Source organism: Saccopteryx bilineata, chromosome 11, assembly GCF_036850765.1.
Source record: "Saccopteryx bilineata isolate mSacBil1 chromosome 11, mSacBil1_pri_phased_curated, whole genome shotgun sequence".
Taxonomy (NCBI): domain Eukaryota; kingdom Metazoa; phylum Chordata; class Mammalia; order Chiroptera; family Emballonuridae; genus Saccopteryx; species Saccopteryx bilineata.
The window spans coordinates 60,012,864-60,040,789 of record NC_089500.1 but is presented as its reverse complement, the minus strand read 5'-3'; positions in this window follow the sequence as shown (position 1 = coordinate 60,040,789).

The following is a 27,926-nucleotide window of genomic DNA, read 5'->3' as shown; positions in this document are numbered from 1 at the left end:
TTTCTTAACCGCCTCAGAGCATGAGCAGAGTGTGATGGATTGGAGTGTTGGCCTGGGTTGCAGGGAGCACTTTTCCAATCTGCTAAGTATTGCCAAAATACTGCATTCCAGTCAAATGAGTATTATGAAGGGAGGCATCATCATTTTTGCTTGGTGAGGGAGAAGGTATATTGTGAAGAGTTTGCAAAAATTTCTGGCTCCTTCTATGTATCCTCATCCAATTGCTAGTAATCCTCAGTTTCTCAACCAGTACACACACACACACACACACACACACACACACACACACACAATCTGGCCACTGCAATTTGCCAAGCTGATAATTGAGTTTGTGCTCTGGAGCCCTGTGCTCTATTATTCTCTCTCTTTCACTGGCTTTCATGAGCAGCTCTACACTGGTTACATTTTCTCTTGCCTTTACTGAGGCCGGGAGGAATCACTAACACAATATGAAATTCTGCCATTAAAAAAATAAAGTCTTCTAAGAGCTCAGTGTCTGGTGAAGTAGGCATCTGAATCCCAAGGAACAAAGCGTATAGCTACCATTAAACATTCATGATCAGCTCTCCATCCCAAAGCAATGGACTTTTCCCTGCACCCAATCCACCTAGACTCAGCCAGTCCCACATTTTCTCTGCAACTCCATTCTGCATACCAATTTTTTTTTTATTAATTTCAATGATTTGTCAATAAGTAACAGAAATCTTTGAAAGCTAAGGCTAAAAACAGGATTTACTAGAATCTCCTGGAAATCTGGGGTAGGAATAAAGCTAGGTCTCTGTATCGCTGGAAAGCAAATTATCCCCAAACTTGTGCACAAAACAATTATTTTCTATGCTCATGGATTCCTTGGGTGAGGAGTTCAGACAAGATACAGCAGGAATGGCTCACTTTTTGCTCTGGGATGCCTCTGATCACCGAGCTCTGTTCCCACTGGACGTGTGAGGTTGCGGAGTGGGCCCTGGAGTCACCCCAGCACTCCTCCCTGGAGGAGTCACCCCAGGCACCTTGGGCCTGGAGTCCTGGAGGCGGTGTTATTGTGTATCATATGGTTGAGGCTGGTTGTCAGCAGAGTCTCATTCAGGACCATTTCTCACACATCTAAATGACCTCCCCATGTGGTTTGGGCTTCCTCATAACATGGTGGACGTAGGGTAATCAGACTTTTTATGTAGTGGCTCAGGGCTCCAAAGGAGAATGTCCTAGCACGGAGGGCAGAGCTGTACTGTCTTTTGTAACTTACCTTCAGAAGTCACATGGCATGGATTCTGCTGCATTCTATTGATTATAAGAGAGGCCTCACCAAACCCATGAGAGAGGGCAGAATTGAACTTCACCTCTCTATGGGGAAGTGAATGACGACGTTTCAGAAGAGCACGTGGATTAGGAGGCGCTGTTTGGTTACCTTTGGAAACACAATCTGCAGCCTCTCAATACTACTAAAATCAGTACTTGCAAAACCATTAGGTATCCAAACAGCTTCTTTCTTTTCATCTATTTCATTCTTCTTTTTTTTTTTACATTTTGATTGTTTTTTTTTTTTAGTCTACATGTGGTATGGGGAAAAGAATATAATATTTTATGGTTCTCAATATCAGGTAACTAAGAGGGGGACAATAATCTCTAATAAGATTTTAAATAATTAATGTCATGTTCTAGATCAGGGGTCCCCAAACTACGGCCCGCGGGCCGCATGCGGCCCCCTGAGGCCATTTATTCGGCCCCCGCCGCACTTCTGGAAGGGGCACCTCTTTCATTGGTGGTCAGTGAGAGGAGCACATTGACCATCTCATTAGTCAAAAGCAGGCCCATATTTCCCATTGAAATACTGGTCAGTTTGTTGATTTAAATTTACTTGTTATTTATTTTAGATATTGTATTTGTTCCCATTTTGGTTTTTTTTTACTTTAAAAAAGATATGTGCAGTGTGCATAGGGATTTGTTCATAGTTTTTTTATAGTCTGGCCCTCCAAGGGTCTGAGGGACAGTGAACTGGCCCCTTGTGTAAAAAGTTTGGGGACCCCTGTTCTAGATCAGTGGTTCTCAACCTTTCTAATGCCGTGACCCTGCAATATAGTTCCTCATGTTGTGGTGACCCCAAACCAAAAAATAATTTTGGTGGCTACTTCATAACTGTAATTTTGCTACAGTTATGATTCGGAATGTAAATACCTGATATTCATTATGTATTTTCTGATGGCTTTAGGCAACCCCACCAGGGTCGCGACCCACAGGTTGAGAACCGCTGTTCTAGATAAAAGATACCAGCATAGACTAAACTTAAGTTATTTAGGTCAATTATAAATTGCCAAAAAAGGATAATCTGATTTTCCACACTTGGATCTGGCGTCTTCCTTAGTTTAGTTGGCTGTGGCTGGGACCAGGGTCATGGGTGGGCTCATGAGCTCAGGGGCTGTTATTTAAAGCCGACAGACACTCTGAAAGGGTCTTCTACATTTCCTACATTATTTTACCTTCTTCAATTTATTTTAATACTATTGTCAGATTCAGAATTTTTATTCACCCATTAAAAGTATGAACCCTCTTAGAATTCCCCAAGTGCCCTTTGCAATTAGAAAAGGCTATGTAAATAGTTAATGAAACTCATCAGACTTACTATTGAAATGGCAATACTGCCTTAGCAAAGTATTTTGTGAGCATCAATTTATTTTCATTTTTCAGAGCATTTTTATTTCAGGCGGACCTAAGATGAATCTTGAGGTTGGCAAACTTACTTCAGTTTTCTTTGCACGAATGCTTTCAATATCCATTCCAAACATGATGCTTACGTATGTGCCCATTCACACATCCTGCCTCCCTCCAAACACACATGCCCACACACACGATGGGGTCAGTGCCCTGCATCTCCATGCTCCATGCTTTCCTGACAGTCATAAAGATTCTGTTGGCCTGCTCTTGCCAGGCAATATTCATCATCTATCTTCTGGATGAACTTAAACATACTCTAGTCCAACCCAGTTCTAAGTGGATTGTAACATCAAACAGTAGAGACTTTGTATTTCATAATCACAATAGAAAACAACTCCATGGGGCGGGGGTTTCTGTTTGTTTTATTTATTGCTGTAACACCAGCATCTAGAACAGTGCCTCATGCATAGAGTGGGCACTCAGTGAGTATTTGCTCAATGTGGGATGTGTAGGCAGTTTAACATATTAACTCTTCGAGGAATATTGACATTTCTGTGTTCAGAACTGAAAGACGTTAAAAAATGCTGAAGTACAATAGGTTGCTAATCATATCCATAGATAACACAGGTCAATGTTCTCAGTATCTCTTACATAACAGAGATTTATTTTCACCCCTTAATCCCTGCCTTTGCACATACCAAGCCCATTTTCTCCCATTCATATTCTTGGGCACTATCTGTTCAAATTCAGCAAGAGGAAGTGGGTTTCATAGTTTGGCAGTTCGTGCAATTTGTGGACTTAGTTGCTGCACCTGTGTACTTACCTTGCATGACTCAGTCGTCTTGAGCTTCGCTGGAACTCTGAGATGTGATAGTTTCTATGATCAAGGGTAACCTAGTATTAAATCCCTATTTGGTCCTTTGACATTTTACCCCAAGTGGAGACAGATATGCTTTCATTATATATATATTTTTGTAAGGCTTTGGTTACACAAAATATTGGTTTGGATCTTAGGTGACAAAATTCTGTATAGAACTGGGGGAAATTTGAGCATTTCTGCCCAGACCCATCACTATCAGGCTCACCCCAATGGCCTCTTTGGAGATCAGATCCCCACTTTTGTGCTTGGGTTGATGGAGTACTGAACCAATGACGTCACCAAGCTCCAGAGCCACCTAGGTGTCTGAGACAAGGGCTGGCCTGACCTCGACTCCCTCAGGACCAAGGATGTTTCAATTTATTGGTACCTACTTAGATTACACAAATAAAAAGTCAAAAAGAGATTTGCAGAGTTGTTTATGTTATTAATAAAATTATCAAAGAAGAATTCTGTCATGTTTTAATAAATAATACATTTATTATATTATTTTCTTTTTATATTGTCAAAATGATTTTTTTTTAATCTCTAGATACTTGTATTAACCGGTACTTTTACCTTTAAAGCAGCAATTTCTAATTGTTCCCATAAATCACTAGTCTTATATAATGCTTCCTCAAAATAATTTTGCCACTGAATATATTTTTGGGGTGCACTTCATACTATATTACCCTCTTGGAGAGTTTCAATGTACATTAACATATTAAACCACAAAAAATCTTTAGTACAAAAATATTCTTTGTTAATCTACAATATCCAAAACTTATATGACCAGATGAGGTACCCAATCACATTTCTTTTTTATTCCCAAGAAACTATTAATGTCTGGGAGAATGGATAAACACTCTGGGGAAAGCCCTATCCTGAGAAATCAGCAGTTCTCTGGGTAAAGACCTCTTGAGGAAGAGTGGCTCTTCATTTAGTCACTGCTGCTGCTGTTGTTCATTAATCGAGTGCCTACTGTGGGTCAGGCTCTGGGTCAGGTCTTTACATATATTATATATTCTCTCAACTCTTTACAATATTCCAACCAGAAGAGTATGAAATATCTATTTTACTAATGAAAAGATTGAGGTTGATGGAGGATAAATAATTATTGCAAAGTTTAAGTGAACCCAAGTTTGTTTGCCTGTGCACACTTTGGATATGCAATGCTGCCTTTCAAATCATGTTGGTTTTTGCAGCCCAGGGACACCTTTAGACATTCAACCAATATATTGTAATACACAGAGGTTATTTTCCATGTTTAAGATGAATAACTTTTTCTTCTCCTTATTCCTTAACGTAATTCCCTATTCAGTACTGCTTGCCTGTGCAGTAGTAATGTGAGCAAGAAGGTGCCTGCAGTGATGGATTCTACCTTCGCTACTTAAATAATGGATTACAAGAGGGCTCTAAAAGGTTATGTGTCCAGTTGCTGATGTAGCACAAGAAAAGTGGATATGTTGAGTCAAGAGAGGAGAGGAACTAACAAACGCTTCTGTCTGCAAACTTGCCAAGCAGCAAATCTCACAAAGTTACCTTTTAGTTCTCTCGACTCTTTTCTCTCCGTATCTCCCCACTCTAGCCCCAAACCTGCCTTTCCAACCATGACAGTCAGTCTGGAAGTCATTCAGAGACTTCTGTTGTTGGCTTTGGGAAACCTACTTCTTCCAGTGCTGCAATAAAACCCAAGGCTGGACTGCTGGAGCTTAATAATGACCTCATGTCTGTGTTTTAGGTGCCTGCATATTAGAAGATCCAGCTTAAGTAATTATACTTTACACACCTAAGTGTGAAACATTTTAACCATTAATTTAAAAATATTTTTCTATGTGTTTTAGGAAGAGAAGTTACTATGCTTTTCTTAGAATAATTGTATATAATGCTGGCCAAGTTTCTTTTTGTCTGAAGAAAATAAGGCCCTGATTCATTTGGGGGCTCAGCTGGATCATGTTTAGCACCCTTTATTGAATCTTTTGATTTTATGATTTTGGTGATACTTTATGACCAGTGAGAAAAACTCATGCATGTATAGGTATTTCCTTCTTTTCTTGAACATGGCACTGTGAGTTGCAATTTTAATTCTTACATAGATCTGTGGGTAAGGCTTAAAGAGCAGGTGATATTCAATTGATCAATTTATAGAACGTACACATAGAATGTATTCTTCATGGTTCCCTTTAAGTAATGTCACCAGGATTAGATGAGCAACAAAAATTCTGAGGTTAAAAAAATACTCCCCCAACTGTATTTCAAAATGCATCATTATAGAAATTTGAGGTGCTATCTCTAGTGTTTGTGAAGTTACAAAATGCCAAATAATGCTCTAATTTCTCGGACATCTTACATATATTCAGTTTCAATCTAAACACATAACAAACAGAGAAATGGAACTAAACTAAAAATCACCTTAAAATACAATATTTTAATTTTAAGATGAATTTCTTTCGTATTGGCTTTCATCACACCTTCAAGTTGCTTTAAATCATCACAAATTTTAATCTTAGAAAGAGTTACAAATAAAGAGGCAAAATTCTGCATTAATGAAAGATTCCAGGAGTCTTAAGACAATTCTCAACTTAAATAACAAGAAAGAAAGCCAGTAAAGCTATGAGCCTTTCTTTTATTTTGATTAACTTCTGAACCTTTTTTCTGAAATTCTCATATTACTGTCTATGCATAAGGTCTATTTTAGAAAACGAAACGATCTAACAGTGGTGTATGGTTTTCTTTAAGTATTAGAAATGGTGTGAATAACAAGAACTCCTCCAGTTAGTTCAGCTAACTTTTTCTTAGAAGGCAAGAATCTTCTGGAGGCCATGACCAACCACACAGCAGCCATGTTGTTTTCCTGAAGAATCTAGACATCTTCACACTACTTTCCGGTGCAGGGTATCATCATTTTAAGAAGTGGGGATGCTATGTGTGATTGTGGGCCTTGAAATAATTCCATACCATCATGTGAGCAGAATTAAATGTGTTAACCCATTTGAATAATCTAACTAGAAATTATAAAAAAAAAAAGCTATCAGAAAATTTATTTAAAACACTTTATCTGGCCCTGGCCGGTTGGCTCAGCGGTAGAGCGTCGGCCTAGCGTGCGGAGGACCCGGGTTCGATTCCCGGCCAGGGCACACAGGAGAAGCGCCCATTTGCTTCTCCACCCCTCCGCCGCGCTTTCCTCTCTGTCTCTCTCTTCCCCTCCCGCAGCCGAGGCTCCATTGGAGCGGAGATGGCCCGGGCGCTGGGGATGGCTCTGTGGCCTCTGCCTCAGGCGCTAGAGTGGCTCTGGTCGCAATATGGCGACGCCCAGGATGGGCAGAGCATCGCCCCCTGGTGGGCAGAGCGTCGCCCCTGGTGGGCGTGCCGGGTGGATCCCGGTCGGGCGCATGCGGGAGTCTGTCTGACTGTCTCTCCCTGTTTCCAGCTTCAGAAAAATGGAAAACAAAAAACAAACAAACAAAAAAAACACTTTATCTTTTTTAACCCTAAAACAAAAATCTATATAATCTTTTAGGCATGTGATTAACAACAACAGAAAGTAGATAATAGGTATTCATCTTAAGCTGGAAAGGTTGTTTGCTTTCTCCTTTGGAGGAATAGAGATGCATAGGAACTTTGTATTTACCAAGCAACTAGACCTATTTCATTGTTTAGTCTTTATGTTTAGAAGACGAGTTGCTACTTTTTGAGAACTAAATAAATATTTTCCAAGTTAGCTAAGAATCACTGCTATATTTGCATTTTTTTTTACTAAATTCTGGAATGGTCCTAAGGTATAGTCAAATTAAAATGAGTGCTTGGAAGAGATTATATAAAAATTTTAGAATAAATACATCTACAGATTTTCCAACCTATAAGAATAATCAAGTTCCCCATAAAATGGTCCATTTCTTAAAAATTCTTTAAAATCTTATGCCCTTTACCAATGTATTTCTTCCCAATGGTTTTTTTTTATTAAATATGGTTAAAAACTATACAAAGATCAAATACATTCCCAAATATATATCTTTCAGATATATACACATCCAAAGAATGAATTAGGAACCTGTTTATAGCTCCAATGTCCTTTTTTGAGTCAAGTGTACTATTTTTCCAAAGAATGTATGCTTCCAAAATCTGTTATGGCTATTGAAATAATTTTTGTAAATAAAATATTTACATATTATGTAGCCAAATGAAATCCCTATGTGTAGAGAGTTGCTACTTTAATAAAACTTAAGTTGGATGTTTTAGAAAGACTATAAAAGTGATGGGCTTTTGTGTTGTTATCAGTGCCCATGTCAACACAATGAAAAAGGAAATAATATTTTAGTAGTATTAAAAAATTGCTATAAAAGAGTAAAAATATTAAAAGTATCATGTTAAAATATAAAATATTACAAAATTATTATAACATATTAAAATAATATAAAGACATGAATTATCTTGGGGAACCCTCAGGGATCTGTAGACCACACTTTTGGAACCTCTTGCTTAAGGGTTAATCTAAAGGGTTGAATTAATTAATACACACAATGCATGTAGCACAATGTACATATATAAGGAACACAAGGCATAATAGATTACCATTACTAACTTTCTTAATGCTAATTCTGCACCAAAAATGCCCCAAGCTCCTGAACATGTGTAGATCCCCTCTAAGGGACTTGGCTATTTAGATTTCCTTGGGGAGAGCACAGAATAAGAATTAACATTGAAAAGAAAAGATATTATCCTCTAGATTTGTGCTCAGGGTTTTGAATATCCAGTTCATTGCTTCCTGGGATCTATTTTCACAGTGAAAATCTGTTAGACCAGAGCATATCTTCAGAGGATCTTGTGGTCTTTGGAATGTAGAGTTCTTAATGCTAACTGGTCCTGGCTCTGACCATTGGTTTGTCCACTCATCCAGGGGCAGTTGGAACTTGTTAAGCCAGCCAAACATACTCAGAAAAATGAATTTGTAACAAAAAAGCAAATTTCATTTAGTGGTAGGTACTAATTAAATTTCTTTCTGGTAAGACCACGAATGATCATGTTTCTTCTACTAAGGGCACTGAGAGTTTGTTTTCTTGGAGAAGAATTTGTGGGGAGGGTGAATTAGTTGAGCACTGTTATGTCCACAATGGCAACTCCTTAAAAGGAATCTTATTTTAAAGACCTTTTTGGCTTTGGATAGCTTATATGAGGTGTGGATTCAAGAACGTGCTTGTGTGTATATGTACTTTGCTAGAAATGCCAGTATCTCTCTTGGGAAGTTCTGGGAAAAGATTAAATAGATTTGACTGTGCTCTACTTGCTTCATACACACACAAAGGAGAGCAGGCAGCCTGATCCTCACTGATGAACATAGCTTGTTTTGTCTCCAGGATGTCAGCGGTTTCTTTCCTTTCCTGAGAGAGCTAAGGAGCACTTGCAAAAAATCTGATCCAAAGATTTATGCTTTCAAAGTAGCATTTCTTTATCTTGTTAGTCATCTATTTGATTTCAGATACACAAACAATATTAGATCATCTCTTAAAGTAAAGGCTTTGGCTATCACAGGTTTGGGAAAGCACTGAAATACTGCATAATCTTAAACATCTCGACACAATATGTGTCTTAGAAATATAAAACTAGCATTGGATGATAGTTTAATAAAAATTATTTTAGAATAACATATATATGAAAAGATACAACTTAAATTGTAGCTCATAATGTATATGCTGTTTTCAAGCACAGTTAAATGTGTGTGTGTGTTTTTTTTTTTTTTTTACAAATTAATGCATTCATTTGATCATTAAAATTCCTTATAACTTAAAAATTTTAAGATATTTTTTTGGTTTAAATCATAGGTCATAGATAATTTGGAGACAATGCCTTAACTTTCTTTCCCTCCGTGTGTATGTTTGTTTGATTTTGAAGCTGAATCGGCTTTGGTGTCGGTGATCCTGTTCCTAGTAGAGTTACAGGAACAGTCGACGTGGGCCCTCTATAGCTGCTCTCAGTGCTCATGTCCAGTCAACAGTCACACCATAGTTGCCCACAGATCTTCATAGTGATGTAAAGGGACTGAAGAGACGAAATGAACTTGCTTAGCTGCTTCCTGTTTTCAGCTGAGTTAATGAATGATGGGCAGATTCAAACAGTTGCCACAGTTTACCCAACTCTTGCTATTCACGGCTTTACAGGTATCATGGGAAAATAAACTCAAAATGATGTGTTTGTTTTTCAATTCTATACTTTTTGGGAAGCATGGAAGAATAACTTTTTAAACCCAAATTTGCTTATTCTCAGATTTTTGTAATCCTTAATTTGGACCCATCAGCACAGAGAAGCTAAAGTGTTATTTTTCAAATAAATGGGTCTTTTAAATTTTCATTTAGACATGGTCTCTTGTTATTCTATGGTATAGTATTCAGGGTTTGCATTGCATAAAAATTATTGTTCTTAAAGTTAATTTAGTGAGTCTTTTTATTTTAGAATGGGCTACCTAAAAGCTTCTGACAAATGCTTATGATATTCATCTAAAAAAGTCAAAGCAAAACAAAGAAGCTAGTTTTTCATCCTTCATGATACACCCTAGAAAACAACGGAACTATAATTTTGTCCTCTGACATATACTCTGAACAACAAAACTTCTTAATAAATTAAAATATGAGTTAGTAGCACTTGCAATTGCCCAGATGAAGTATTTCTCCTATAATTGAAAATTATTTTGTTCTCTGTGAAATAATCTGAGCAAGATATTTGAGATGAAAAGTACAGCCTAGTGAATACAGTCAATGAGATTGCAATAACTATATGTGATGGCCTGTGGATGCTTGAAATAACAGTGAGGACACTTTGTAAAATACATGATTGACCCCTAGGCTGTACACCTGAAACTAATACAAAATAATATTGAATGTAAACAGTAATTGAAAGAAAAAAACAAGAAAGGAAAAGATTTTGCCCTTGCTGGATGGCTCAGCGGTAGAGCGTTGGCCTGGCGTGCGGGGGACCCGGGTTCGATTCCCGGCCAGGGCACATAGGAGAAGCGCCCATTTGCTTCTCCACCCCCCCTCCTTCCTCTCTGTCTCTCTCTTCCCCTCCCGCAGCCAAGGCTCCATTGGAGCAAAGATGGCCCGGGCGCTGGGGATGGCTCCTTGGCCTCTGCCCCAGGCGCTAGAATGGCTCTGGTCGTGGCAGAGCGACACCCCGGAGGGGCAGAGCATCGCCCCCTGGTGGGCAGAGCGCTGCCCCTGGTGGGCGTGCCGGGTGGATCCCAGTCCGGCGCATGCGGGAGTCTGTCTGACTGTCCCCGTTTCCAGCTTCAGAAAAAAAAAAAAAAAAAAAAAAAAGAAAGGAAAAGATTTCAATGTAGACTTTGTGTGGGAAGTTGTAAGAACACAATCATTACAAGATGTTATATTGATTTCCAATAAAGCTGTTAAACCTTTTCAACTCTTGTTGGAGCTTCATTGCCAAGATTAGTTTTGTTGTGCTGATTCATAAATGCTGTGCACAGTTCATAAATTTTCTAATTTGTGTTTACCCTAAAGGAAGGCTTAATATTGGACAATTGATAATGTACACCCAAAAATATGCATCAAGAAAGCTAAGAGTTTTTTTTCTAAATGAACTATAATTTTTTAGAAGCTAAATAAGAAACTTTACAGAGTTTTAGAAACATTTTTGTTTACAAGACCTGGGTTTTTATTCCTTGTTTTGTCATTGATTGTCTACGTACCTGAAATGTCACATCACCTCAATGAGTCTCAGTTTCCTCCTCTATAAAACAAAAAGTTGGGATTAGATTCATTTTTGTGTTTTTTTTTTTGTCTCTAAAATTATATCTTAAAATGGTGAAATCTATATTAACCACAGACAAAAATAATTCAAAGAACTTCTAGTATAACTCCTGTGCAATCTCCTCATTTTGAATGAGAGCAGGACTTCTAATAAACATTGTTTCTAATAAATAAATAAAATATGCTGATGGGAAGTTACTCCCCTGATTAGGTTAGATCAGCGGTCCCCAAACTTTTTACACAGGGGGCCAGTTCACTGTCCCTCAGACCGTTGGAGGGCCAGACTATAAAAAAAAATATGAACAAATTCCTATGCACATTGCACATATCTTATTTTAAAGTAAAAAGACAAAATGGGAACAAATACAATATTTAAAATAAAGAACAAGTAAATTTAAATCAACAAACTGACCAGTATTTCAATGGGAACTATGGGCTTACTTTTGGCTAATGAGATGGTCAATGTCCGGTTCCATACTGCTAGCCGTAACAAGTGATATGATGCGCTTCCGGAGCCATGACGCGTGTGTCCCGCATCACCGGAAGTAGTACTGTATGTGAGCGACGCCACGCTTTGTGGTGCCATCACATACAGTACTCACTGACCACCAGTGAAAGAAGTGCCCCATCCGGAAGTGCGGCGGGGGCTGGATAAATGGCCTCAGGGGGCCGCATGCGGCTGGCCGGCCGTAATTTGGGGACTCCTGGGTGAGATTATATGGCAAAGTTGGTGGACTATTCCTCCCACGGTTACATTACTATGTATAAGACTGAGTTTTAACTGACTGAAGGAAGACTACTTTGTTGCCCTTGAAGAAGTGAGCTGTCATGTTGTAACAAGAGCCACATGGCAAGGAGCTGTGGGCAGTCTTAGTAGCTGAGCATGGCCTCCAGCTTCCAACTAGCAGAAAGCGTCAGTCTTACAAACACAAGGAAGTAAATTCTTCCAACATTTACGTAAACTTGAAGTAAGACTCCATATTCTAGATAGGAATACAGCCTGCCTGACACAGTGATTGTAGCCAGTGCGACCCTGACCTGGAGATCCAGCTAAGCCAGGCTGAGACTTCTGACTTCTTGAAACTGTGAGATAATAAGTGAGTTCACAATGTTCCTGTGCATGCCTCACCTAGTTTCATCTTCCCTTAATGTTGTCATTTTACTGTGGTCCATTTATCAAAACTAAGAAGTCAACACTACTACTAACTGACTCCAGACTTTATTCTGATTCTACCAGTTTTTCTACTAAGGCCCTTTTACTTCTCCAGGATCCAAAACAGAAACTTACATTTAGCTGTAATGAATGTTTCCTTACTTTCTTGCAATCTGGGAGATTTTTATTCTTTTCTTGATTTTCATGACATGACAATTTTGAGTAGTACTGGTCAAGTGCCATGTACCTCAGTTGGGTTTGTGTAATGTTTTTCTCTCCATTAGACTTTGGTTATGGATTTATGGAAAGAATAATCAGGAAAATTTTTGGAATGATAGAAGTGCTCTATTTTTTTTATTATGGCGATGGTTACATAAGTATATACTTTTCTCAAAACCAATTAAATTATGGCATAAAAATAAGTACATATTACATGCAGGTTATATACCTCAATAAAACTTTTAGAAAAAGATATTTCATACATATATACATACATATATATGAATGTACACATCAATCAATCAATCTGTGTTATATAATATTCAGTTGATATTTCATAGCAAGACTGCCCAGAACCTTTAAGACTCTAAATTTCTTGATAGTCTCTAAGCACTAGACATTGTATCCAGCATTTCCAAACTTTTATACAATGAGATCCTTTACCTAGCACTTCATAGTTTCTGAAACATAGATTGGGAAATGCTACTATGGCTGGCCTAAGACCAAAAAATGTTTTTGTCCATCAAAGTGGAAATTTCCTTTAGGTTTAGCATGTTACTGTATCTGTTAATATAAAAAGTAATAACATTCTACAGCTGTAACATACTTTCCACTTAATCTAATAACACTGGAGAACAAACTTTTTGTTGCATCCACAAAAACACTTGTTCTTACCTAATTCGAGTGTGCTGATCGCAAATCTGACATTAGTTTTTCTCTGTAAGCTACAGTTGTTTTGCAATTCAAGATTTTAGGTTTCCATCTTATTGTAAAACTTTCAACATTTAGTTTAACATAATGAAGTAGAATGTCTTCTTGGGCATCATCTTTGTGAAAATATAATAATTTATATAATGCAGTAAATATACTAATACACTAAAAGATATGATTGCATCAGAATTTGTCTATAATTTCAAAATAGAACATATTAAAACACTTATTGTTAATCATAAAATTTGCTCAAAACTTCTTTAAATTCTATTCAGGTAAAAATTTGTGTTTGTAGCTCTTGTGTTTGTGTACTTGTTGAGGACAATCTCATTTAATGCTCCATCAGTAGTCTGCTCATCACTAACAGCTCCAAGATTTTCAAGAAACTTATCAAGGTGACTGTTCAGGAAGTGAATCTTAACGCTTATTATACATCCAATGTCACGGAAAGCCAACAGCATCCTTTGAACCAGAAGTTCATATTGTAGTTTTCTGCTTTTCTGTTGCCAAGGAAGTTCTTTGTAACTGCCACAAGACTGCCATGCTGCTTTCCCCTCCTTATTTATCTTCCTGGCAAATTCTTCGTCACATATTAGGATTCGAATTTGAGGTCCATCAAATACACCTGCTTTTATCTTCTCGAAAGACAAGGCAGGAAAAGCAGAAATAATATGTTGAAAGCATTCACTTTCTCTATTCAAGGCCTAAACAAACTGCTTTATTAAGCCAAGTTTGATGTGAAGTGGGGAGAAAATGATCCTGTCTTGATTAACTACAGTATTCATTCACAATATTTTGCATCCCTACTTCCAGAGCTTCACGTTTCAGCCACTCCTTCTGTGTCCAGTGTTTCTCCCAAGCTTGGCTGTCCCACAAACACAGAAAGCAAGGATACTTCGTGAAACTTCTCTGTTGTCCTAGCAGGAAATTTACCATTTTAAGATCCACACAAATGATTCAGTTATGCTCCTCATACTTCAGAAAGTCAAGGTCAATTTTTATGTCATTATAATCTTCTCGCAGATGAGTTGAATAACCATTTGGAACCACTAAAAATAGGCAATATATGCACGTGTCACAAATGATGAAATATTGCGCCTTTGACGTTGAAGAGTGTAACAGCCACATATATAACAGAAGGTGTCAGGACTATTCTTACATTTACACCTACTTGAAGAAGCCATGATTCAATCTTTTTTTTTGTTTTTTTTACAGAGACAGAGAGAGAGTCAGAGAGAGAGATAGACAAGGACAGACAGACAGGAACGGAGAGATGAGAAGCATCAATTATTAGTTTTTCATTGTGCATTGCAACACCTTAATTGTTTATTGATTGCTTTCTCATATGTGCCTTGACCGCAGGCCTTCAGCAGACCGAGTAACCCCTTTCTCAAGCCAGCGACCTTGGGTCCAAGCTGGTGAGCTTTGCTCAAACCAGATGAGCCCTTGCTCAAGCTGGCAATCTTGAGGTCTCGAACCTGGGTCTTCTGCATCCCAGTGTGACGCTTTATCCATTGCACCACTGCCCGGTCAGGCCATGATTCAATCTTAAAATAAAATAAGAGGGTGTTTTTATCAGATACTAATTTTTTACATTTAAAAACAACTACAATTATGTAAAAATGATGTTTATAAAACATTAATTGCCTTGTGGTTATGTTCAATCCAAGAGTCATTGCCCTTTAACTTCAATTTAAAAACCAGTGCATGCTATTAACTATAACAAAAAGAAATTAAAATTGCATAAAAACTAGAGCATGCACCAAAAAACGGATTTTAGATTTGGAATCAGCGATGCAGAAATATATATATATAAACCTCATGCAACAGAAAATGAAAAAAAAAATTGTTCCCCAGTTTAATCTGTGTATACATGTTATTGTCACCAGGAATCTTAGAGCCTATTTGGAAACAGTCCAGATAAATAAAGGCTTTCAATGGATGAATGAATCCAGCCCCTTGTGCAGCCTCCTTTACTTTTTGCCATTGCTGAGCATTTGAGCCCAGATTTGGATGGATTTTGAACAGGTCAATAGTGATGGTCCTTTCTTTGCAAGTGGGAAGAAGAAAGTGGGGAAATGAACTTTGGAAGCAGTACTCCTACCTCAGGATGCCCCTTAGTCATATAGTCATTATATGATGGGGTTCCATTGCTGAATACAAAAAGTTACATGCTCACTGAACAAGGCCACCTATGTCTTTATGTGCTCAAAGAGTTCTCTGTTTGGAGGCAGAATTCATGAGTGAAATTGCATTAGTTGCTTTATGTTTAGAAGAAAGACCCTCTTATCTTGAATTATGCTTTAATATCTTAAAAGACTTACTGGCAGGTTATGATTTATGATTTGTTTCACATGATTTATGGGTTATGTTTGCAATTATATTGATAAAATAAGCATTCTTTGCATGTGCAGTTCCATTATACTTTTAAATATTGAGACAATATTGAATGCTTTCAAGTTTTTCTCATGGACCTCAGACCCAAAATCTACAGCAATAATGATTTATAACATTTGTGGAGCCTTTAAAATTAGTTAAAAGTATTCAAAGTGTTATAACTGTGTTTGCTGCTTCCTGGTCAGTGTTGTGTCTTGAGACATGTAGAAACATGGTCCAGGTAACTGTGACGATGCTCCAGGTAACCACGTGTGTTGAGACCTATGCAGGGCCAGCACCTGCAACTGAAGTTGTTGACTTGGACAGGGCAGGTTGGAACTTAGTCCTAGCCTCAAGCACTAGTAAAAATCTTGTCTGGTGAAATGGGTATGACATTTTAAAGGTATAATCCATCTGCCCTAAGGTAAGGATAAGGTATTGGAGGTCTGACCTGAAGGAAAGTGGAGGATGCATGCGAGAGTTTGAAGGAAACAAGCAATAGAATCTGAGGAAATGCCCTAGCAAGGCTGGCTATCCTCCAGGCAGGTCTCCCCAGGATGTAGAGGCAGGTTAGCCTCCCCTGGTACTCAGTTTTCTGAGTTCAGAATGTGATTGTAGTGTTATCAGAAATAACTAAATTGGAGAACAGACTTCTAACAAATTTACTAGGGTCTGATGATTAAAAACCAAAATATCAATTTATTTCTTTATAGTCAAAGCTCGAGTCAGAGTATATATTAGATCTGCTTGTTCAGCTTATGTTCTCTTTGCAGACAAATCTACATGGGAGCCAAATGATGATCAGAGAAATATTGTGGACCATAAGCTCTTAGCAAGAGCAAATATTTTATGCATTAGTCACATGCATTCATCCTCATTAATGGAATACTATGCTCTATGAACAGTTTCATGTTATCTAAGACAGGCTTTTTCCTTGCACAGGCAGAGACAGTGTGAGGATTTGCCTCTCACCTGTCTTTTTCTCTGCCTGCATTACTAATCATTTCCTTTCTTCTTGGCACAATGTTTTGTTTGTTTGTTTGTTTTTAGACAGACTAGTATCTTTTTTTTTTTGTTCTAGTCAGGTATTGCTGACCTGAGATCTATTCTACCTCCTGATGGGACATTATTTTTTTTCTTATTCATTAAATGTTTGTTTTAAGGTTAGCTCTCAGAGATTATCTACTTTCTAAGTTCTTGGGCTGGAAAGTTATGGGAGAAAAGCCCCTCATTTGTTGAATCCAAGCACTCCTTATAGTGAATAGTGAAACACAGAGGTAAGGATGTCAGGAACAGCCATATTTAAAGGCCAGTAGGAAAATGTAAAACAGAGGTAAAAATACCATCATATTTGGAACACTACTCTGGTATTCTGACTGGCTGAGGCACAGCCTGACCTATAATGAAGTTCAGTTCTGCAAATGGCAGAAAGCAAAAACATTCCTTCTTACATCCTCACTCCCTGCTTTCCTCACTTCTTACCAGCAATTTAAACCTTAAGGGCTTCCATATATGGTTCTTAAAATACAACTGCCAAATATGAATTCTTAATAACAATTTGCATTCATATCGTAAACATTCCATGTTTACCTGATGCTGTTACTGTTTGTTGTAGCCATTCTCAACCTTGGAGACTTGTTTTTCATCTAGATTGACCTTTTGATGGTAAAGTAAATGTATTTCTTCTTATCTACTAACTCCTCTTGATTTGCTTCTTCATAGATAATTCTTTTATTGTTTACCTTCTGTTGGTCTTGTTCTTTCCTCCCAATGGGATGATTCTGGATGGATGCTTCGTTTTCTTTACTGATTGCTTCACTGAAACATTTGCTTCAATTAGAGGAATTGGCAAATCTAAAAGGTTGTTAAATATTTTAGAAAAATAAATGGCAGATAAATTTCCTAAATAGTTAATTGTTAGGATGTTGACTTCTGGGAAGATGAAATAGATGTAATTTTTCCTACTCTTCCCATTAAGTACAACTAAAATCCCTGGATATTACATAAAAAACAAATAAAATAAGACTCTAAAAGGTGGAAAGAAGAAAGCAGACTGGCTGGTGATATGGCAACACTTAAAATAGGTGCTGAGTTGCCTGGCTTTTTTCTCTTTGCCTCATTTGAGACTTGGAGTGGAATAAATCAGAAATGTGGACATGCCAATGACACAGATAACAAAAGCCCAAAAAACACCTCTGTCTCTAGTCAAAGACCTAAGAAAGAGAAGCCTGATAAGACAAAACTTTTAGAAAATAACTTCTGTACTGTGGCCAAATACCACAGAAAGAAACTGGGGTTCTATTCCCAAAAAACCAAGTTACATGGGTTGCCCAGACTTCCAATTTTGTCAGGTTATAGTGCAGAGTTCCAGCAGGCCTGTGCATGATCCCTACTGGGCAGGAATGAGGGTTGAATCAATGGAGGTCTAGTGGAGAATCAAGACTTTTGCCACTGTTCAGGAGTAATGAGGCCCATGGTGTCAATGAAGCTATGTGAAGAGCTGTTATAAGGCACTTCTGTTACTCTCAGTTAGGGTAGTATCAGCAGAGCCTAGTTGGAAGCTAAGACCTGCCCCCCCCCACTTCTTCCCAACAATATTGAATATCCTCTCTCTCTCTCTCCTGGATTTCCAGAGTCTGAGTGGTAATGAGGCAGCATATTCTTCCTTCCTCTATTGGAATGATGTCAGAGGAAGCCAGCGAGACTTAAATAAGATCCAGAATTTCATAAGATAGCACTCAAAATATCTATGTTTCAAAATAAAATTACTCATCATACCAAAAACCAGGAAAATCTGAACTTGAATGGAAAAATCAAATAAATGATAACACTGATGTGACAGAGATGTTAGAGACATCTGAAAAAGGTGTCAAAGCAGCCATAATAAAAATGTTTCAATGAAAAATTAAAAAAAAGTCTCAGCAAAGAAGTAGATGATATAAAGAAAAACAAATGAAAATTGTAGAACTAAAATTATATATAATAACTAAAATTTAAAAATTCAGTTGATGGGCTCAAATAACAGAATGAGTATCATGAAGGAAAGAATCAATATATTTGAAGAGAGAACAGTATAAATTACACAATCTGAATAACAAAGAGAAAATAAAATGAAGAAACAAATAAAGCCTTAAAACTATAGCAACAACAACAACAACAACAAAAAGTATAATATTTTGTGTAGTTGCAGTTACAGGAGAGAAAAAAGAAGGCAGGCTTGAAACTTTCCAAATTTGCCAAAGTACATACATCTACATGTTGTGACTACAATGAGTACTTGAAGACCTGATGACATGCACTGAAGGGCTGGGGGGAGTCAACAGTCCTGGGCAGCAGACCAAAGGACTAAAGCCCCATCCCTAGCCTTACTCAGATATTTATTAGCCAGTACAAATAACTCAAGGAAGAGAAAAAAAAGTTTTCAGGGAGTTAAGTAAAGGACAAGGAACATGCTGACTCCTAATCTTTGTTCTGAGAGCCTAAACATATTTTGTTGTTGTTGCTAATCCTTATCCTGCTGTTCTGTTGTTTCTAACACACTGTTTTCAGTATGGAGTCAAAGAGGCCCCTGGACTCTCCTCCACTCAGAACTTTTGCCCTAGGGTGGCTTGCTGTCTCAAATTGTTACTCTAACTCTGCAAGTCTTCACAGCATATTTCTACACTTACAGATTCTAGAATTTAGAGAACTCAGCACAGGACAAACTAAAAAAAAAAATCACAATGAAACACATTACAAACAAATCTCTAAAATTCAAAGACAAAAAATATTGAAAATAGAAAAGACACCTACATGTCAAAAACAATTCAAATGGCAGTTGATTTCCCATTTGAAACCTTGAACATTAGGGGAATTGGCAAAACATTTTTAAAGTATGGAAGGAAATAAATATCACTTTAGAATTCTATGTCCAGTGAAATTATCCTTTAAGGATGAAAGAAAAATCAATATTAAGTGGAAACTAATAAAGAAAAATGAAAAGGACTTGTTACCAGCAGTCCTACCTTGAAAGAACAGCTAAAGAAGAACTCTAAAAAGTAAGGAAAGAATAAGAGAAGAAAACTTTTGATACCAGAAAGAAAGAAAGAAAGAAAGAAAGAAAGAAAAAAGAATAGAAAGATATGTGGGTAATACAATTCATATTTTTTCTCCTCTTGAGTTTTCTAAATTAAATTCAATAATTAAAGAAAAATTATAGCACTACCTCATGTATATCTAAATATACATAGATAAAATATTTGACTGAGATGTAAAAAAGAAGGTAAATTTTTATTATCAGATTGGTAAAATATTAATACCAATAGACTATAATAAATTATGCATATGTAATATGTCTACAGTAACACTTAGAAAGCTACACAGAGATTCATCAAAAACACTGATAAAAATAGGAGTTCTAAATAAATGTTCAAGTAACCCATAGAAATAGAGGCAAAAAAAACCCAAACCAGAACTGAAAAACAAAAAAGAGAAATGAATTCAAAGAGAGACTTAATTTCTAACATATCACTAATCATATTTTATGTAAAATGTCTACAAATGCCAATTAAAAGACAGAAATTGACAGAGTAAATTTACAAAGCATGGCCAACTATAAGATATCTACAATAAATTATTTCATATATAACATATAGTTAAATTGAAAATAAAAAGATTAAAAATCATGTGATATAAAAATATCAAAAAATAAAATAAGAAAAATAAAAATATATTTCATGTGATATAAAAAGACACATTACATATTCAAAAGAAAGCAGAATGGATATATCATCAGATAACATAAACTTTAGAACAAAAAAATTTCCAGAGAACAAGAAGGACATTATATAATTGTAAAATAGTTAATTCACCAAGAAGATATAGCAATACTAAATGTGTATCACAGAGCTGCAAAACACGTAAAGCAACAACTGATTAATCTGAAAGGAGAAATAGAAAAACTCATATTTTAGCTGGAGACTTTAGCATCCCTTTCTCAACAACTCATATAAAAACTAGACAGAAAATCAGTAAGACAATAGAACAGCGGTTCTCAATCTGTGGGTCGCGACCCTGGCGGGGGTCGAACAACCAAAACACAGGGGTCGCCTAAAGCCATCGGAAATACATATTGCTTTATGCGACCCCTGTGTTTTGGTCGTTCGACCCCCGCCGGGGTCTCGACCCACAGGTTGATAACCGCTGCTATATAGACGAACTCAAAAGTGCCATCAACAAACAGAATCTTACTGACATTGACAGAACACTTCACCTCAATATTGGGTACATATCTTTTACAAACATTCATGGAACATATACCAGTATAGGTCATAACCTGGGCCATAAAACAAACCACAAAAGCTTTAAGAAAATTGAAATCAGACAGAGTATATTTTCTAATCACAATAGAATCAAACTTGAAGCCATTACAAGAAAGACAAAAAGTAAAATCTGCAAACTCTTAGAAACTAAACAGTGCACTTTAAAATAATTCATACATCAAAGAGAAAGCCAAGGGAAATAAAAATATGTTGATTTCATGAAAATAAAAATATAACACATGAAAATGGGCACAGCTATAGCAATGCTAAGAGAAAATTTTTTTTCTTTTTAAATCTTTTATTTATTTATTTTTTTATTCATTTTAGAGAGGAGAGGGAGAGACAGAGGGAGAGAGAGAGAGGAGAGACAGAGAGAGAGAAGTGGGGAGGAGCTGGAAGCATCAACTCCCATATGTGCCTTGACCAGGCAAGCCCAGGGTTTTGAACCGGTGACCTCAGCATGTCCAGGTCGATGCTTTATCCACTGCGCCACCACAGGTCAGGCCACTAAGAGAAAATTTTATAGCACCGAATGCTTACATTTGCTCATATCAATAATCTAAGCTCCTGTCTCAAGAATCTGGGAAAAGAGGGGAAAAAAAGAAAAAAAACCCAAAGCAAACAAAAGCAAGGAAGTTATAAAGACAAGAGAAGAATTAAATTAAATTTTAAACAGAAAAACAATAGAGAAAAGCAATAAACCAAAAAGCTGGGTTTTTTTTTTAAAAGATCAATAAAACTGACAAGCCTTTAGGAAGATTGCCAGAGGGAAAAAGAGAGAAGACACAATTTACTAATACCAGCAATGGATAAGGGAGTGTCACTACAAACCATAAAGACAGCAAAAGGCTATCAGTATTACAAACAACTTTATACACACATGCTTCAAAAATTTAATGATCCAATTCTAAAACTAATTGCAAACTACCATAATATATACATAAAATGAAAATAATAATTTGTGTAGTACTATAAATATTAAGGGTATTGAATTTATATTAAAACTCCTCCAAAAGTAATTTCCAGGGACAGATGTATTAACTGGATAATTTTACTAAATGTTTAAGGAAGAATCAACACCACTTATACAAATATTCTAGAAAACAAAAAGGAGGATGCACTTTATAAATCATTTAAAAAACTTGGTGCTATACTGGTATTAAAACCAGACAAAGACAGTACAAAAAGAGAAGCCTGCAGACCAACATTACTCATGAATATAGATTCAATCATCCTTAACAAACTTGGCAAATAGAATTCAGCAATAAATAAAAAGGAATTATGGACAAGTTTTTCCAGGGATGCAAGTTTGGCTCTAAATGTAAAAATCAGTTGATGTGAAATGCTACATTCACCACTAATAAAGAAACCTCACATGGTCATAATGAATGATGCAGAAGAAGTATTGTATCTATTTATGATAAAAAACTTTTATAAAAATAGAAGTATAAGAATTTCTTTAACTTGATAAAAAAAATCTTCTACAAGACATTTATAGATAATACTACACTAAAGACTGAATGCTTTCTTCTAAATTCAGGAACAGGCCAGGATGTCTGCTTGCATCATTCTTATTGAATACAATATTGGAAATTTTAGGCAGTATAATAAGAACAGGAAAAAGGCACACCCATCAGAAAGGAAGAAGTGAAACTGCAAATGACATAATTGCTGATGTAGGAAATCCCCCCCCAAATTTTTCCTAAATTCCTAGAACTAATAAATGAGTTCAGCAAGGTTTTAAGATACAAGATTTTACAAGAACTCATGAACATGGTCAACAGTGTGATGATTGCAGGGGAGAGGGAGGAGGAGGTGGAAGAAGGTATAAGGAGGATAAATGGTGATGAAAGGAGACTTCACGAGGTGGTGAGCACACAGTCCAGTGTACAGATGATGTGTTGTGGAATTGTGCACTTGAAACCTATATAATCTTGTTAACCAGTGCCATCCCAAAAGATTCAATAAAAAAGAAAAAATAAAACTTTAAAAAGCTAATTGCATTCATATATACATTCATATAATTGCATTCATATATATCAGGAATAAACATAAGACACTGAAATAAAAAAAATACAGAGCCATTTACTTCTCAAAAAATGAAAACAGCTGTAAATCTAATAAACATGTGGGAGAGGAGTTTTATGCTGAAAATTACAAATCACTGATAAAAGAAAAAAAGGATATGTAAAATAAATGAAGAGCCATACCATGTTCATGGATTAGAAGACAAATGTAGTAGAAAGCCAGGCAGTTTTTTTGTCTTTTGTTTTTATAATGCAAGTGCTGACATAAGCTTTAATTGCAGAGGCATCTACTTCAAGGCATCCACTTCACAGAAGGTTATTTCAAATAAACACATTGCCAGTCACATTACTAGAGAAAGAGCCAAACCACCTTCCTGCACTGATCCTTTATTCTTTTAGAGATATTGGTTGATTTCAATAACTGACCATTTGGGCTACTTGTTTTTTCTCTTCCTGCGCTAATTTACCACTCTTATGTTTTAAATTCACTAATAAAGAGTGAGCATATAAAATCCTAAGCTCTTACCCTTGATCTCAATAAAAGTAGAATCCCAGGCCCATGTGTGCTTTCTCTCTCTAGTCAGACCTCACTATATGCCCCCAGATGTCCTGTGTAATTTCCAGGCCTTGTAAGTAATAAACCTTTACTTTTTTCATAGTTTCCTGATAGTTATTATGGAAGAGAATCTTGCAATCATAATAAAAGAACCACAAGGGCTGGTCCAACCACAACATTGGTATTGATAAGTTGAGATCAGCACATAACAATGTCCTAAAGATGTTAATTCTCCTCTAATTGATATATAGGTTTAATGTAATTATCAAAATTAGAGCAAAGCTGTTTTTTTTATAGACATAGATGCAATTATTCTAAAATTTATATGGAAATGTAAAGAAACTAGAGTAAGTAAAATAATTAAAAAAAAAAACAAAATCAGAAACTTCAGTGTATTGAACCAAGACATTATATAATGTCAGTAATCAAGATTGTGTGGTTCTGGTAGAGTGACAGACAAATAGGTAAATGGAACAGAATCAAGAATGAACAAATAGGCTCACACAGACATACCCAACTTAGATCTGACAAAGGTTTAATAACAATTCGATTTAGGAATAATAGCTAAAGTTATTGGCTTTACATAAGACTAAAAATGAGCCTTGACCTAATTTTTACCCTTTATATAAATATTAACTCAAAATTGATCACAGAAGTGTAAAATTTAAATATATAAAACTTCTAGAAAATAAGAAAGAATTTGTGTATTTGGAGACAAAGATTTTTTTTACACTTAACTCATAAAACACAATCCATAAAAGAAAAATGTCACAAAACAAGATTTCATCAAAATTTTAAACTTTTGTTTTGCAAGGAACTCCTTGAAGAGGATGAAAATTCAAGCTACAGACTGGGAGAAAATACTTGAAAACAACATCTATCAAAGCACTCTTGTCAAGAATACATAAAAATTCTTAAAACTCAATTATACAGAAATAATTAAATTAGAAAACATGCAATGACATGAGTAGAATCTCATGAAAGAGAACATACAGATGCAAAATAAACATATGAAAAGAACTTCAACATCTTTAGTTTTAAAGAAAATAAAAATTTATACTACAATGAAATATCACTACACACTGATCTGAATGACTAATATAAAAAATAGTAACATACACTCGTGAGAATGTGGAGAAACTAGTGTTAATATAAAGTGGTACAGACACAATGGAAAATAATTTGGTAATATAAGAAAAATAACCATGTATGTAACATATAGTTCAGCAATTGCATTTTTTGGAATTTATGCCAGATAAATGAAAATTCATTTTTAGAAAAATAACTTAAACCTGAATGTTTATAGCAGTTTTATTCATAATGACATCAAGTGGCAGACAATCCAGATGTCCACTAGTGGGTGAATGGATGAACTAATCATGCCATAGAATAATACTCAAGAAAAGAATGCTTGACCTGTGGTGGTGCAGTAGATAAAGCACCAGCCTAGAATGCTGAGGTTGCTGGTTCAAAACCCTGAGCTTGCCCAGTCAAAACACATATGACAAGCAACCAATGAACAGCTAGAGTGAAGCAACTACTCCTCATTCCCCTCACCCTTTTGTAAAAGTCAATAAATAAAATATTTAAAATAGAGTAATACTCAACAAAAGAAAATAATATATGTCTCATACACACAAGGCATTGCATAAAATTTCAGAGAATTAAGCTGAGTAAAGAAAGCCAATTCTAAAAGATTACATATTATCTTATTTCTCTTACATAACTTTATTGAAATAATAAAACTATAGAAATGGAGAACAGAGTTAGATTGCCATGAAATAAAGTTAGGAGAGAACAGAGGCCCAAGTGAAGACGGTGTGGCTATAAAATGGCAGCAAGAGGAATTTTTTTGGATAATGGAATTATTTTGTAGTTTGACTGTATCATTGCCAGTACAGGGGGTCCTTCAATTATGACAGTCTCGGCATATGACATTTCGAGTTTACAATGCTCACTCCCATAAAAACTTTAAAAAATTGCAGTGTGAGCATTTTTGCTTATGCCATGGGTGAACTAGTTCGGTTGCACATGGTGAAAGAATACACAGTAACAACAGAGGCGGATTTAATAGTGGGTGCACCAGGTGCAAGCCCTGGGTCCTGACTTCTGAAGGGCCCCACAAAGCCCCAACTTTACACTTTTTTCTAATGTGAGGGATCCCATATTTTCTTCTGTGCCTGGGGCCTCAATCTACCTTAATCCGCCTCTGAGTAAGGAGACATATGAGTGAGGGCGCTGGTGTTCCCCAGTACACTTACTTATGCTATTTTGGACTGTTAAAAGTGCAAGTGTTCTGTTTGTGCTGCTTTGATGACATTTTGGCCCTTGTCATGGCTCCTAAAGGAAAGTTAGAGTCTTCAGATGGTAGTGCTTTGAAGAAGAGGAAAGTCATTATGATGAAAGTGAAATTAGGCATTGTAAAGATAGTAGAAAAAGGAGAACCAGCGACAAACTTCTGCCATGTGCTAGGCTTTGACTGCTCTACTGCAGCAAAATTTCAGGCTGAGGACCCCGCCTCTGTTGTTACTGTGTATTATCATGGATAGAGACCATAATCTAGAGCAGGGGTCCTCAAACTATGGCCCAAGGGCTGCATGCGGCCCCCTGAGGCCATTTATCCGCCCCCCACCGCACTTCCGGAAGGGGCACCTCTTTCATTGGTGGTCAGTGAGAGGAGGATAGTTGCCATTGAAATACTGGTCAGTTTGTTGATTTAAATTTACTTGTTCTTTATTTTAAATATTGTATTTGTCCCCGTTTTGTTTTTTTACTTTAAAATAAGATTGTGCAGTGTGCATAGGGATTTGTTCATAGTTTTTTTTTTTATAGTCCGGCCTTCCAACGGTCTGAGGGACAGTGAACTGGCCCCTGTGTAAAAAGTTTGGGGACCCCTGTTTTAGAGCATGTAAAGGGATCAGCCCCTATGAAATAACTGTTGTTACTAAATAGCGAAGTGGCATAATGATGGAGATGGAAAGACTGCTAGTTTTGTGGCTGGAAGACCAGCATCAGCAGCAGCGTATACCAGTTAGTCTAATGTTGATTCAGGAGAAGGCTAAATGATTGTTAGAGGCAATAAAAAGTGAAAATGGGGGAAGGGAGTGACAGGTTTGTGGCTAGTAGGGGCTGGCCTACTAAGTTCATGCATTTCAAAGTTCATGCCAACTTGCATAACCTTAAGGTGCAGGGTGAAGCTGCTAGTGGGGAAATGCACCCTTATTGGAAGGTCAGCTTTTTAGCCTTATCAAGCACCTAGGACACACTAGGAAACATAAGTGTGAGCAAAAAAGGCCTTTCAGTTGCTAAGAACACAATTGTTGCCAGGAGATTTGCTACCAGGGGTTTGGCAGAAGGTTTTTCTATGGTAGAGGATGGGTTGGCAAAATTTCAGGCTGAGGACCCCAGCGATGACAGATTCAGTAAGGTCTACAGAGCTGTTCTGGATGCCTTGCAATGCTTTCGGCAGATTTTAGAAGAGAAGAAGTCATCATCTCAGACTAGCCTGAAACAATTCTTTAAGAAGGTAGAGAGGCCTATAGCAGATCCTGTATCTTCTACATCAGCTGCTTCTTGAAATAAAACACCTGTAGTACAGGTAGAATCAAATTTCATTATACATTGAAAATAATTCACTTTGGCATTGTTTCCTATTTATCTTATACTTCATTGTGAATAAAGATAAATTATTATTTGAAAGTTGTTTTTAAAATTTTTGTTTAATTAATTTACAACTTTCCAAGACATATTCTCATAGTATTGATTATTGAATAGAAAATATATATTTAGTAAAAAAATGTAAAAGTTAGTCAACAGTATATAAATTGGAACTTATGAAACTGAAAATTGATGACACTTATAATTGTATATTTTCTTCCCAAATGATATGTATAGACTTCAGATCCTAATATATGTATTTTAAAGATAATAAGTACATATATTCAACATGGAGAAAAATTTATTTGGTATCATATAATGCAGAGGAAACGGGTAGCAACAAGTTTTATCAGCCAATGGGCAGTGCTAATATAAAAGAGAAATTTCTCTTGAATTTGAGCCCTGTTTATTTGCTAACAGCAAAGAAATTACTTTCTTAGAGCCTATTTCTTAGTTCATAAAATGATAATGTAATGATTATTTTATTGAGTAGGGAGGAATGAATTAGAAATTGTGAAGTGCTCTGCAAACTTACATGAAGGCTGTTTCTTTGATGCGTGTAGGACAAAATTAATTGAAGATAACTTTCGTACAAAAAGGATTATAGATGATGTACAATTTACATAAATTTTAGAAGACAAAAAAGAAGACATCCTTGGATAATT